The sequence below is a fragment of the Phyllostomus hastatus genome, unplaced genomic scaffold (assembly GCF_019186645.2).
Source record: "Phyllostomus hastatus isolate PE091 unplaced genomic scaffold, TTU_PhHast_1.1 phas_contig_468, whole genome shotgun sequence".
Classification (NCBI taxonomy): Eukaryota; Metazoa; Chordata; class Mammalia; order Chiroptera; family Phyllostomidae; genus Phyllostomus; species Phyllostomus hastatus.
Window position 1 is genome coordinate 24,630 of NW_025333884.1, and position 13,828 is coordinate 38,457.

Consider the following 13,828-nt stretch of genomic DNA (forward strand, 5'->3'; position numbering starts at 1 on the left):
CAACTAAATCTCTTTCAGCCAAGAGCCAGTTTGCATCTCCATCATTGCCTGATATTTATCAAGAGGTGTCAGTTCCTAGCAATGTAGGCACAGGGGCAAAATAGCTGGGAGTTTTTGAACAGAGCCAGGATTGCATCTCCCAGGATGCTGTTCTTTTACATATCTCTGCACTCACCTTTTATTGTTTTTTTGTTGTTGTTGTTGTTCACACATCATTCAAACAAACAAGCGCATTCCATATCATATGACATGGCTGCTGTAATTTGCATTGTCCTGATCACTTACTGAAGTGAAGAGGAACTGACACTCACTGTACAGTTTGCTCTGCTGCAGGTTTTTCCATTAAACATAACATGGTAGTTTTAACAGTCACTGGATGTTAGAAAGCTTCATGCTCACACATCACCTGCAGTGACCCTAATTTTGAGTGCTGCCTCATTCTTGAAGAAATACCAAAATAAACATCTGGTCAAAATTAGCTTCGTAAAGAGTGAGGTTATTTTCAATTCTGTGGGCATCAGTCTGAATTAGGATATTTGAACCAAAGCTTTGTTAGTATAAGAAATGGTTCCAATTATATTCTATTATTAAAAGGGACAGAGTCATGCTAAAATTATGCAAATAAACCTAGTGCCATGTAAATAAGAAGACTCAAGAAGATGTTAGAATTCATGGAAAGAAGTCAAACACAGAGAAAGAGAAGTGTTAATACCCACATAGGGGTCTTTTAGCTTAATCTTGGTGTCCACACAGTGTCCAGAGACCCTCCACATGACCCCTGGTAAGAGACAGAACTTGAATTTCTGCAAGCTGGTCACATGCTTCCAAGAACCATCACACGACAACTGCCTGTCCTCTGAGGGACTCAGTGACTCCTGTCCTGTAAAGTTGGTACATCTGAGACCAACCAAATGTGGGATTTGCTGTCAAATGTAACCTTAAGTCAACAAAAATGACAATGTCAGCTTTCATTATTGAGCATTTCTTGACTCAATGTAAGTCTTCTAAAAATTTTCACTTTCACAACTAATCGATTCAAAAACTGCAAAGGACTTATTCAGAGTTTCATAACAAGTGAGGAAAGAAGTATCATTTATATTTAACACCAGGTTTGAGGGGCTCACTTTTAAAGAAACTCTGGTGTTGGAAGCATCACACTCATAATTCCCACATCCTTTCTCCTGACAAGCTGTATGGTGAAGGATCTGTGGACACAGGACAGCTTCATCCTCTTAAAGAACCACAGGCTCTCACTGTTGTGAAAACCCTGAGTGGAACTCACAACTGTGTAGCATCCAGCATCACAGTGTCCTTATGCTCTGTGACTGCAGGTTTGCTCCCTAGAATGTTGGTACCCTCACAGGCTCTGTGGAGAAACAGAGGGTGTGACAGATAGAGAGTGGGCTTGGGACCTGGGGCCACCATGTACCTTCTGACATCTCAGCCACTCACAGTCCACAGTTAAGTTTGTAAAGATCACCTGAGGATGGTCCTCACTTCTGCAGAAAGGTGATTGCCTTTGTTGAGCTGACAACGTGTAAAGGGAGGGTTGGACCTTGCCTCTAACCTCATTATTTACATATTACATGATATCGAACATAGAAAACATGAAAAATCCTCCAAAAATAATCTAGAACAAATAAATAAACTCAGCAAAGTCGCAAAATACAAAACTAATATTCTGTAATTGTTAACAACTCTATTGAACCATAATAAACTATCAGAAAGAGACACTAAAAACAACCCCATTTACTTTTGCAACAACAGATACAACAACAAGAAAAATCTAAGGTAAGTAGAAAGAATGTAACCACGGATGTAAACATCTGTACTGTGAAAACTAAGGGACATTGAGAAAGAAAGGGACATTGTGTCAAGAAATATACAAATAACCAGAAGTATGTGCCATGTTCATGTAATATGAGAATTAGCATCATGTAAATGTCCAGGCTACCCAGAGCAATCTGGGTACAGGTTTAATGCAATTATTATTACAACAACAATGGAATCTTTCACACTTTTAGACCATATATTCTAAAATTGTATATAGAACCAAAAGTGAAAGAACCCAGATGGCCTTAGAAAGCTTGAGGAAAAAAGAACAATGTTGGAGAGATTACAATACCTGAAATGAAGTTATAGTACAAGGCCATTTTAATCAAAAGAGGAATGTACTGTCATAGGGACAGAGGAATTATTGGAACACAAGAGGGTGCCCAGAAATTAACCCACACCTATGTGAAAAACTAATATGTAATAAAGGAGACAAAAACATAAAATGGAGTAAAGTTGGTCCTTTTAAAAAATGGTGTTGGGAAAACTGAAGAGCTACATGCAGAAAGAAAAGAAGTCAGCAACTTATACCACATAAAATAATCTCAAAATGGATAAAAGACTTTAATGAAAGTTGCAAAACCATAAAAATTCTAAAAGAAAACATAGTCAGTAATGTCAGATATCTCTGTAGCAATGCTTTCTCTGATATGGCTCATAGGGCAAAGAAAAGAAAGAAAAAATCAACAAATGAAAGTTCATCAAATGAAAACTCTTATGCTCAGCCAAAGAAACCATCAACAAAATGAAAAGAAAACCATTGTATGGCCCTGGCTGGTGTAGCTCAGTGGAAATAACATGGGCCTGTGAGGCAAAGGGTCACCAGTTTGATTCCCAGTCATGGCACATGCCTGGGTTGTAGGCCAGGTCCCCAGTCGGGGACACATGAGAGGAAACCACGCACTGATGTTTCTCTCCCTCTCTTTGTCCCTCCCTTCCCTTCTCTCTAAAAACAAATAAATAAAATCTTTTAAAAATAAATTAATTAAAAAGAAGAAAACTCATTGTATGGATAAGCACATTTGGCAATGATATATTGGGTAAGGGATCAACTTTCAACTACATAAGGAAGTTATACACCTCAACACCAGGAAGACAAACAATGAATTTAAAAAATGGGCAAAGTTCCTGAATAGACACTTCTCCAAAGAGGACATGCTGATGGCTGATGGACATATAAACAAAGGCTCAGTGTGAGTATGCAGATGAGTGTAGCCACTGTGGGAAAATATCTGGGGTTTCCTCAAAAAAACAAAAATGAAAATGTCTTTTGACCCGAGACCACACTTCTGAGATTCCTATTTTTTGGAGAGATGTTTGAAAATTCTTAGAATGAACTCATGTTATTGTATGTGCAAGAAGATAGTCAGAAAAAAATAAATACTGTATGATCTCACTTATTTGTGGAAGCTAATAAACAAAATAGAAACAAAGGCACAAGTGCATGGAAAAGACTGACAGCTGTCAGAAGGAAAGGGAGGAGGAACTAGAGAAAAGAAGGTGACAGAATTAACCAAAGAATATGTATACAGAACCCATAGACCCAGATGACAGTGCAGTGATGGCCTCAGGAAACGGGTGGGCACTGTGCAGAGGTGGGAACAGAAGGGAGAAATGAAGGCATCAGTAATGGAGTCGACAATAAAAACAAGTAAATAAATGATACAAAAACAATTATCATTTTCAGGTGATGTGTATCAAACCAGCTACAATGATTGTGTCTTAATTACTGTGGTTTAATTACAAACTGAGTAAAATATCTGAGAATTCCCAATTGTCCTGAAATGCTTAAGTGACAAAATCATATTGAAAATAATTAGTGCTTATGGAGACAAAACATTATAAATGTACTTAACTGCAGAAATACTGTGCACATAAAAATGATCACAAGGGAAAATTACATTCATATGTATTATATCACAATAAAAATACAGACAAAAAAGAATGACTCTACTTTCAATGAGCTTGACACAACCTAATAGAGAGTGGCAGATGGAGGATAAATTGGCACTTAGTGTGGGATATGCATTATTGGGACTTTGAGAAGACGAACTCTAATTTCCAATCCCCAGATTTAGTGTAATTGAAAAAAACTGAAGTAAATAAATAATGAAAAAGAACATCAGTTTAGGACATTGTCACTTTACGTTTAAGGAGGTACATGGTGGTCAGGACTGCACTCACAGAGGTGCTTCTGAATGCTGGCAATGAGCTGTTTTTTGACTTGGTGCTTAGTTGTTAGCTTAACTTTGTTTTGTTAATTCATGTGTATGCTGTATCAACTTTTTCTTTTTTTATAAGTAAATTAGCTTAGAAATTGATATTCTTGGTTTTGTTTCATAATCATTTTGGCTTTGAACATAATTGCTTTATCTTTAATGTAAACAATATTTTTACAAAAATCAATGACTCATGTTTGGTAACTGAAATTGTTATTTGTAAATGCCCTTAAGAAAGCCATTTATTAAAATAATAGCATATTCTTTTCAAACAAGAAAATAATCATCTTTATTTAAAATTTCCATACACATTGTTTTCAAAGTAATGAGCTTGTCCTTAAAGAGCATGAAATGACCATGTCATCTTATTAATTGTAAAGACATTGTCCTTTGCAAAACATAATATGCTCCTAAAACTGTAATGCCCTTTCAAAATATCTAGATCATGTCCTGTAGATAGTCAATGATCCTGTCTTTCATAAATGTGTCCTTTTTTGAGGAAGTGTAAAAATCTAGCCGTGATGTCAGAGAGGAAAAAGATCACTCATGTCAACTAGGATGTGACTCAAAGACTCAATATTCAGTAAAAAATAGAAACACTGATCCATGTGTCTAATCCATGTAGCATGGGTAGGCAGGTACAGAGGACAACAGAGGAGTTCAGCAGGGTGTTGTGCCTTGTTATAGGACAATTCCACTGTGAGCCCTTTGTCTCTGAAACACAGTGGAAGAAGAGTGCAGACTTCTCAGGGCCCTTCCAGAGACTGAGTAGAGTCATAATAACCCAGGAGCACAGACCTTTAAAAGCATTCCAGTGTCTCTTCTCCAGACAACTTCACCCAGTATTTGATGTGTTTTGTGCCTTGTGAAAAAAATAAATAAATAATTTCTCGCTGTGATTGAATTTGTTTTCAGGTTATTCACTGTGCCAGTCATGCAAAATTTTATGTTCAGTGTCTTGTGCTACATCACCATTGATATCAGGAAGGAGGCCCTTCCTTACATGACTCCTACAGGTTAACAGTGGTGGAATCATTTACATTTTATAAGCACTAAAACTGAAGAGATTTTACTCACTTTATACTATGCAAATATTAACAGGTGATTTCAATGCCTTTTTAAACAATGAACTCACAATCTGCCCAGGACTATAGAGGATGTAGGGACACAGATCTAACCTGACAGTTCTGGGCTCAATGCTGCTGATATTTCAGTGATGATATAAGATAATCAAAAAATAAACAAATGGCATTTCAGATGGTGAGAGGCCCTCTACAGGTTAAAACAGTTGAATGGAGGAGATCGAAAATGGGTGGGTTTGGGGTTATTTTCATATGTAAGATGGTCTGGAAAAGTTTTCATGACTATGTGACATTGGAGGAAGATATGAAACAGGGACAAGTGGGTCAAGGAGATTTCTGGAAAAGCTTATTTCAGGAAGAGAGAATGGCTTCTGCAGTAGAGATGGACCAGGGGGTTGCTTGCCATACTTGAACGTCAGAAGACCACTCTGGCCAGAGTAGATGGGATACAAAGAATGACAGGAAACATAAACCGGAACTGGATTTTCTAGGGCAGTGCGATGAAATAGTGATTTTTGTGAAATTAAAATGCCTGGGACAGAAAGTACACCAACCACATCACTTAGTGTCCTGTTTACCTCAGTGTACATGATCCTCACTGCAAGGCTTCCTGAACCAAAGCACTGAGTTCCTTCACAATCTGGCAAAACCTTTGTGTTCTGTGTAGATGACCACTTTGAGCAGCACTCATGTGGGACATTTTGGACTGTGGTAAAAAAAAATGGAATTGTTGTGATCGAGATGCAAGTGACAGGAGGGTTTGGGAACAAACAAAGAAACAAAAAATGACCTGGCTTGGGTTTTAAAAGAATTCATTTCTAAAGATTTACAGATCTTTTTCTGGTGTGATTGATATTTGGGAAAGGTAGGCAGCCAAAGGTCAGTTAGAAGACTATTACATTACCTCATGCAGAAGCAATGATGGCTTGGACCTTCAAGCTGTGGTTTCATCTACACACTGGAAACAGACTGCAGGTGAGCTGATGGATTAGAGATGACTGTGAGAGCAAGGGAGGCATCACGAATAATGCCAAGATTTTATACCTGAGTGTAGAAAGCATGGAGTTGACCTTGACTGAAAGGGGAAAGAGTCTGAGAGGATCAGGTTGAGAATTTGGGAGGATGAAATGCTTGGTTGTGCACAGGTTTCATTTGAGGTGCCCTTAATAACTAAAATGTGTACCCCAAAATGGCTTAGCTCTTTTTTTCATGAACCCTTTGGAAAATACAAAAAACTAAGACACTGAACACGGCAATTCCCAAAATCTCTAAAAAACAAATACATGTGACACTTCAAGAACATGGAAGTGGTCTGGTGATATGTGTGTTGTGCCTCTTTCAGCATTGAGGGCGATGGAGGTGGTGAGTCCCTGACTGTTGCTACAGAGGCTGCAGAAGGGCTGTGCAGTGTGTGCATTTCCCAAGAAGTAGCAGCATGTTTCATTTGTGAGGCAAGTCTTCAGTCCAGTTGGAAGATCATTCTGGAGGATCCAACCTCAATGTGCTTCCAAATATATGAGTAATATAAGTTAATTTAAGTAAGTAATACTGTACTAAAAAAAGGCAGACCTTTTATAAACTGGTGTTGATACTGTTTCACAAACAGAGGGTTATAATTTTTAAGTTATACACTCCTTATATTAAAGAAAAACTAACACAAAAGCATGTCAGTGTCCCTCTGATGGCATTTGCACAAAAAGCCACAATGTTTGGTTTTCTCAGAAAAACCTTAATCAGTGTGTAATGCCCAAAGGGGGCATTTTTAATGGGATCACCTGCAACCCCAATGAGATTTTAACTCCCACTGGGGCTGGAACCATGAAGTTATTATTCTCAGTCTGATATTCACAGAGTGGGCAAAGCCAGTTCCTCTGCCCCTCCTCTTGGATGTTCTTTCTTGTATCTACAACAGCACCAGACTCTACTGTGATAAGTCCTGTGCCCCTGTCTGTGCTGTTCAACATGATCACAGGAAGGTCCTGGCCTCTCTGTCTGGGCCATGCTCAACATGTCTGCCCCTAACAAACAATACCCCCCAAATGATCCAAAGACATTGCTCAATAACATACACACATGCATTCTCACAGCCTGTCGACTATTTTCCTAAGATCAAATATTTAGTGTAGACTTTATTGTGTCTGTTGAATGCTATTCACATTTGATTCAATTGTGATATTTTAAATTTAAAAGTCTGAAGTACATCAGTGATGGAGAACCATCCTTCTGTGAGCTACAAGTGTGGGGGAAGGGTGGTCCTTCTCATTAGACACCTCTAATGATACACCTCTAAGGGAAAAAGCAAAAGGCTCCTGCACATCCCTTTACAGCTTCTCCAAGTTACAGTGTGTTGGTATCACCCTCTGGTGGTCACATTACAAATTGCATTCCCCAGTAAGATCCAACCACTTTTTTCAAACCAAGGTCACTCCTCCAGGCAGAACCAGAAAAAGTATGTAACAAATGCAAATGCAGGGCTCTTTATTCCAAAGTCATTAAGAATTCCATGATAGCAAAAGCAGACATTAAACCTATGACAGCCTGTTCTAATTGACTTCACAGGAAGCTGGCAATTTATAGCACTAGAAAAGGATGTGTTCAACCACCAAGTCAATTCCACCCCAAACTCATCATAAAAATCTTACAGACCTACAATTAATGTCACACTTAATTGTAAATACTAGAGGCCTTCCTGCTAAAGACATGCAAAACAAGCTTTTAAAAAATTCCTTAGGCAAGTGCTCTGATATATAAATGTGTATTCCTGCTGATGTTGATGCTCTAAGATGGTGACATCAGTGATGACAGTGATTTCAGTGACAGCATCAGCTCTCTTGATCAGAAGTTTAAGCAAAGCTTGAATTGTAGGGATATTGACACCTGTGACTGTTCAGGGATCTGCTACATCTGTGAGACTTTCATGGCTCCAATAGTCTAGGACATGCTGCACTTTCCTTCCCAAGTAAACAACAAGTGGCTGTGCTTGACCACTCCAGCACTGTGACCTGTCACATAGCTCTTATGTGTAGAATCACAGACAGTCCACTCTGACTGAAAGAGAAAGGATCCACTGACTTTCAGCTCACCCTGGCCCTCAAACACCCCTGTCACAGAACACTCATTATGAGCCCCATCATTGACGGTCCCCAGGCTCCTAGTCAGACTTCATTGCTGACACACAAATTCCCTGGGGCCTGGCTATCTTGTTGACTCAGCTGAGTGAGGTCTTGAGGTACAAGGGTGAGGTTTGGCTTCTCACAGCTCTCCCAGGCCATGTGAAAACTGCAGCCCCCTGAACACACTTTGAAAATCAACTACACACTTCTCTACTGGGTCAGAAGTAGAATGAACACTTCTGTCTTTCGATTTGATTTCACCACCAAGGCTACTCTCTGTTCCCCACCTGCATTAGTATCCTTTCCAGCCCCTTTCATAGTCTGACTATTCCATACTCCACCCACCTTCCAGACTCAAACCCCAAAACTCCCTTCGCACATATTCTGGGTTCACTGCATCCCCTTCCTACAACACTTTACTGCTCTACAGACTCCTAGCACTCCTCACAATGCTCATCTTTATCCCTGCTTGTCCCATATTAGTGACCTCTGTCCTATGGCTCTTAACAACCTCTACATCCAATGTTTCATCCTGTCCCACTGTCATGGAACTAATCGGAATCTTCAAGACTTTCTCCTTTCTCCCAACACTGTGTCTCACCCTTCATGCTCACCCAAATCTGGATGAATGGAACCCCCACTTCAGAGCACTAGCTCCATGGGTCTTCCCTCAGCAGGAATGACAGCCTCTCACTCACTTTTTAGCCTTTTCCTAAGACTCCTAAAGCCCTTCTTTTTTTAATATATTTTATTGGTTATGCCATTACAGTTGTTCCATTTTTTCACCCCTTTATTCACGTCCACCCTGTACCCGCCCCCAGTATCATTCCCCACATTACTTCCTGTCTATGGGTCCTACATATAAGTTCTCTGGCTTCTCCATTTCCATACTATTCTTAACTTACCCCTGTCTATTTCATACCAACCCTTTATGCTTCTTATTCTCTCTACCGTTTCCCCCATTCCCCCCCTCCAGCTTCCCAATGATAACTCCCTTAGGATCTCTATTTCTGAGAATCTGTTCCTGTTCTAGGTGTTTGAGTAGTTCCTTTTTGTTTTTGTTTTTGTTTTGGGGGAATTCAGTTGTTGATAGTTGTGAAGCACTTCTTTTTGGCAGTCCAAAGGCCTCTCGAGTTCATAGAATTCCAAACAACCTCAAACTTACCAGAGTTTACAGTCTTCATCCTCACTATATGTAGACAATTCCCCCCTATGAATACTTCTGCTTACCAACCAACAATCCACCTCTGGTTGGGTCATCAATGATTTTCACAGAATAACCCAGAGGCCACAATAGGAAGGAAATGAAAACAGAACTGGGGAAGAATTTATTTCAAATTACCATGGTTTGGTTGTGAACAGTCTAAGGACAGGCATGTGGAGTGTGTGAAAACAACAAAGAATAAAACATTGATATCTGGCCTGAGCTCCATATCATGGAGCTCCCAAAACAGAGACTTTTCAGGGAGGCCTACATATGGCTGATGCCACAGGAATCAGCTTCTTTGTTAGAGTTGTTTAGTTCCGTGGATAATTATCTCATGGTTTTGAGCATTTATCGACTAAATGCAAATCTTCTGAAAACTTTCTACCTTATCAACATGTTTATTTTATAATTCAAAATCTTATTTAAAGTTTAATACCAGAGGAGGAATGTCACGGATATTTCACATCCAGCCTGAGCGGCACACTTTCAAAATAACTAGAGGCTTCACCACTAAAGATGAACAAAATAAGTTACTTAATGCCTTCTAGGGCTCATGTGTTCCAGAAGTTGTAAGCAAATGCCTACTCATGTCTGAGGTTTAAAACAGTGACATAAGTGACAACAGTGACACCAGTGATAACATCAGCTCTAGTGATAGCAATTTCAGCAAAGCATAAGCTGTGGGGACATCCTCATCTGTGACCATTCTGGGATCTTCCACCTCTTTGAGCCTACTATGGCTCCAATAGTCTGGGCCCAGCTGGCCATGTCCTCCAGACTAAAGAACAAGTTGATGTACTTCTACCTTTATCTCATCAATGATAGGAGAATAGAAAGGAATTTGTGAAGCCTCTGGTGAGACCTACTTAGACAATTACATGCTGATTTCTTGGGTTTGTAGCCAGGCCATGGCATTTCTAAAACTAGAAACCTCATTTTGAAGGGGCTTCTAGCCTCAGGGAAAATGAAAGGTCACAATGGAGGCTGTGTTGTGACCACGTCGCTGGAAATACTCATCATGCCCTGGGTGCTATCACACCCACCATCATAACATCAGGTGGGCAGAGCAGCATGCATCACAGATGGGAGTGTTACATCCTGGGTTAGACAAAGACAGGAAGCCCTGATCACTGGCATCAACCACTCCAATACTGTGACCTGTTACATGGCTCTTACTTACCTGTGGAATCACAAAAATTCACTTTGAGGAGCCAATCCATAAGTAAAGACCCAGCTCACTCCAAGTTCATTTCAGACCTCAATCCCCCTCTCTCACACTCTTTTAGCCACTCCCTTGCCTGTCTGAACATTTCTAGTCAGCTTGACTCACTGAAACATACAATTTCCCTAAGGCAAGGCCAATTGGTGACTCAGCTGAGACACATCTGGTGGTATAAGAATTAAATAAGACTTTTTACAGCACTCCCAGACCCTGTGAAAACTCTTTCTGCAGAACACACTTGGAGAGCCAGCAGCACACATCTCTACTCTGTTGGAAGTGGAGACGGGACATCTCTGACACTCAATTTTGTTTTTACCTCTCCAAGACTGGCTTTATTCTTTACCTTCCATAGGCTTTATGCCAACCTTTTTTCTCGTCTGACAAATCTTCACTCCCACTTTCCTCCTGACACAAATCTCTAAACTACCTCAGCTCATCTTCTGCATTCACGGTGTTTCAATCTTACCATCTCTCATCACTCTCAAGACTCCAAATGCCCCCACTGAATGCTCAGCTATTTTCTCCCTTGTGCAGAATATGGAAAATTCTCCTACAACTCAACAGCAACAACAAAACCAAAACCATATTGAAAATTGAAAAGCACTTGAATATGCATTTTATCAAAGAAGATATATCAGTGGTCAATAAGCACATGAAAAGATGCTCAACAACACTGTTATTTGGAAAACACAAACAATAAACCTCAGGATTGAAGTTGTTGCTTCTGGCGTTGGGTGTAGGTATTTCTGATATGAAGGTATTAGAGAGAACATTGCCCTGTGTGGTACCTTTGAGTCCTCCAAAGGTTTCTTCATGCAGAGCTTACAACTTGCACCACTCAGCCGACTTCTGTTTTTAAAGAAATAAGGCAGGTCTGTGTATCTGTTGCGTGTGGGTCACCGGCCAGCAGTGACCACGGAATGCTGTGGATGGCTCGACGATAAACACGCGAGAAAAAACACCACATGCACAGAGACAAACTAGTTTCTGTGGGGAAGCAGGGACGAAATGGCCACCCCCCCTAGTGGGGAGCGCCCTGATTTACCGTCCATACCTGCTTTTATTGGGCTCACTTTGCATAATAATTCAGGTAAAGTACAGTACTCATTAGGGGAAGTAATGAACTATAGAAAACAAAGGACGCTGCTGGTCTATTGAGTTGGGGCTCAAAGAGCTGTAAGACTGAGGAACAAACTAACTTCCTCCTAAGACCCTTCTCATTCAACTGAGAGCATTCTAAACAAAGGACGTTTCACAGTAATTTACATATTCTTTCTTAGGCCTGATCACCCTGGGGAATCCGCACTTCTCAGTACCGAGCTGCACCACCCTGTCATTGTTTCAGGCTTAGGTGGAGCAAGGGAACTAGGTAACCAAGAGATAAGGAGATTTTCTCCCAGACACTGAGAACTCAGGCTATGTCAAAGCCGAGGAGCGAGGGTCCATCACCCCCTTTTGCTGCAGCCCCCCCCAAGTCCTTCTTTTGGGGGGCCTCCCAAAGTGATCGTGCCTGGCTTAGGTCGTTCCCCCCGTGGGGAATCTTACCCGTCTTTGGCTAACCGACCAAGCTTTGGGGGGTTCAGTCATGAATAAAGCAGCAGAAGCAGCATTCCTGCCAGGAAGATAAGCTTTTATCTCCTTGCCGGCTTACGGTTCCAAGGGCGTTCCCTTAGCCTTAGCCTAGGCGGGGGTTTCAGCCTCTGATACCAGTCAGGGCGGTTCCCAACATGTATCAAATAATAAATATGTGGGGATCCAGTGCTCAGAGATTGTAAGTCCTTTAGCTTTGTGTCTAAAAACTACAGGCTTCTTAAGGTGTCAGTTCAGTATTGGGGCTTGATCATGGCAAGACGGTGGACTAAAAATCAGAGATGATCCCAAACTTCTGCTTCTTCACTGAACAGGTGACTGGCCTGGTTGACAAGAGGCCATTGCTTCAGGCTGAAAAGACATCCATGGTTTGACCAAGGTGTGTTTTTATAGGTACAATATCTCAGGACATCCTGGAGACTCAAGTTTCAGCAGGAATAACACATGGGGACCAGGAGCAGGCTGGTGGTCAGGTCAGTACTCAGGCCCAAGGGCCAACACATGTTTCAGTGTTACAGAGCAAGGAGCCAAGGGGGGTACACCGAAATACTACTACTGAAAGGATCCCCCACTAAGTTCGTTATGCCCACTGCCTTATAGGAAAGACATCTCTCAATGCCAGAGATTTGGGAAAAGGAAAGGAACTGTTTATTTAATGCTCTACAGACTTAAAATAGTGACCTAATGTCTTCATTAAAATATCAAAGTCCTTTTGGATACCCACAGACACACACAGTTCTTCCTCCTCCCTCTGCCCTAATTCAGGATACTGTAACTCAGGAAAAGAAGCAAAAGTCCGTGATTCAGGCCTCTGGAACAATCGGCTGTGTCACCGTCCAGGAAGGATCTCCAATCAATCCAAAGCCATGTGGCACCTTCTCATGGCCTCCTGGCAAGAGTTCTTTCACCCTTCTTCCAGGCAAAGTCTCTTCTGCTTCCCAAGACCTGCGGTCAAAGGGAGCACCCCAAAGCTGCCTGGTCCTCTTCTACCAAAGCTGCAGGTATCTGCCCTCTGGAGAAACCTCGTGTTTCCCTTTTCACTTAAGCTGCGGGGAAGGGGTCCCCACTCTGCCAAAGTTGTGTGGTACTGTCCTCCTCCATGGCTACCATGTCTGGGTTTAAATCCCCGTGCCAATCTTCCTCTGTACCCGCATTTCCGACTACTCCTACAATCAGTATCACCTGCCAGCATTCCTGTATTATTCCACGTTTACTGGGCTGCCATCGTGAGTCTGGGCAGGGGTAGCCCCATTCATGCAGCCAATCTTCTCCAAGCTCTTATGCAGGTGCTGTAACTCAGAAGACTTGCCCCCAGTTACATCTTGGGGGAAACTTCCTTCCATCGCCCTGGCTCAGAGCATGGCCACAGCTATTTAACATATTTATGCAGCCACTTAAAAGTTGTAGATATGTTAAATGACAATGCAATGGATTAGCTGCAAAGCTGTTGCTGTACAAAACAGCTCTGCATGTTCCTGCTCCACATGTCCCTCCCCCAACTCACACCTGAGGGGGAAGGGTTGAGGACATCTTATATGTCTTTCTAATATTTCCTAGACACC